Consider the following 1,841-nt stretch of genomic DNA (forward strand, 5'->3'; position numbering starts at 1 on the left):
CAAAAAAAAAAAAAAAAAAAATGGCAGTTAGAGAACAAATCTGTGCACTATTGGTGTTCATGCCACTGAGTTAGCTATTGCTTCTGGGCCTTTTCAGCAGAGATACAAAATACATTTCTTTTTTTTTTTTTGAGATAGTCTCACTCAGTTTCCCTGGGGCTGAATGCCATGGTGTCATAGCTCATAGCAACCTCAGATACTTGGGCTCAAGTGATCCTCTTGCCTCAGCCTCCTGAGTAGCTGTGACTACAGGAGCCCACCACAACACCCAGCTATTTTTTTAGAGACAAGGTCTTGCTCCAATTTAGGCTGGCCTTGAACTGGCGAACTCCAAAACTCCGCCTACCTTGGCATCCCAGAGTGCTAGGATTACAGGCATGAGCCAATGTGCCCTATCCCTAAACATGTATTTTTATTTATCAAAATAATAACTATATAATAAGGTATATTCACAACAGTCTCATTTCCATCCCTATCCCCTCCAACCCATAAAGGCAATCATTTCTTAGCAGTTTCGAGTTTATTCTTCCATTGTCTTTTTTTTTTGAGACAGAGTCTCAAGTTATCGCTCTGGGTAGAGTGCCATGGCGTCACAGCTCACAGCAACCTCAAACTCTTGGGCTTAAGTGATCCTCTTGCCTCAGCCTCCCAAGCAACTGGGACTACCAGCCCTCACAACAACGCCTGGCTATTTTTGGGCTGTAGTTGTCATTGTTGCTGTCATTGTCATTGCCAGTTCCAGTGTATGTGGCTGTTGCCCTAGCCGCTTGAGCTACAGTAGCCAAGCCCCATTGTCTATCTTTTAAATATGTGTATTTTTTATCTCCCCATTGCTCACACATAAGATAGCACAGTATTGCTTGCTTCAGCAACACACATACTAAAAGTGGAATGAGAAGAAAGCATAGTATAAACAACAGCACACACCTTGCTTATTTCTCTTAACTATATATATGGAGAGCACTCCATATTAGTATTTGCTTATTAGTACATGTAAGAAATCTTCCACATATATTTAATGGCTACACAGCATTTTTTCTTTTTTATAAGAGACAGAGTCTCACTTTGTCACCCTCAGTACTCTGCCATGGCTTCACAGCTCACAGCAACGTCCAGCTCTTGGGCTTAGGCCACTCTCTTGCCTGGGAGAGGTGCCCACCACGCCAGCCTATTTTTTGTTACAGTTTGGCCAAGGCTGGCCTTGAACTGGTGAACTCCAAAACTCTGCCTTTTGAACCCACCACCCTCGGTATATGGGTAGGTGGGTAGGGTGACCAGATTTTAACATTTATAAAGTGGGGGGGGGGGGGGGGGGGAGGGGCAGGGACTGGGGAGGGGGCGGGGCAGGGGGCAGAGCAGGGCAGGGCCTGACAACAATGCAAACTTTGATAAGCAGTTCTCGATAATAACTTTTCAACAATTATTTGTGATTATTACAGTTTAACACTATAAAATTAACAAAAATAATATAAAACTCATATTCTGGCAAAATAGCCACATGGCAGCAGAAAACTGTAGATTCCCTTCCTGTTCTCCCACCTGTTTGTGCATTCTTTCCAAAAATTGGGACTTTTTAAAAATGCCACAGGACGCCAGACAAATTGTTAAAAAGCAGGACATCTGGTCACCCTATATATGGGGCCAGTGCCCTACTCACTGAGCCACAGGCACCGCTCATGGCTACATAGTATTTCATCCTGTGTTATAGTATATACAATGTATTCAACCAGTTCTTTTTTTTTTTTTTTTTGAACCTGCCACCTCTGGCTTATGGGACCATCGCCCTACCCTTTTGAGCCACAGGCGCTGCCCCCAACCAGTTCTTTTTTTTTTTTTTTTTT

This window comes from Otolemur garnettii, unplaced genomic scaffold, assembly GCF_000181295.1.
Source record: "Otolemur garnettii isolate 467f Iridium unplaced genomic scaffold, OtoGar3 scaffold00156, whole genome shotgun sequence".
NCBI classification, from domain to species: domain Eukaryota; kingdom Metazoa; phylum Chordata; class Mammalia; order Primates; family Galagidae; genus Otolemur; species Otolemur garnettii.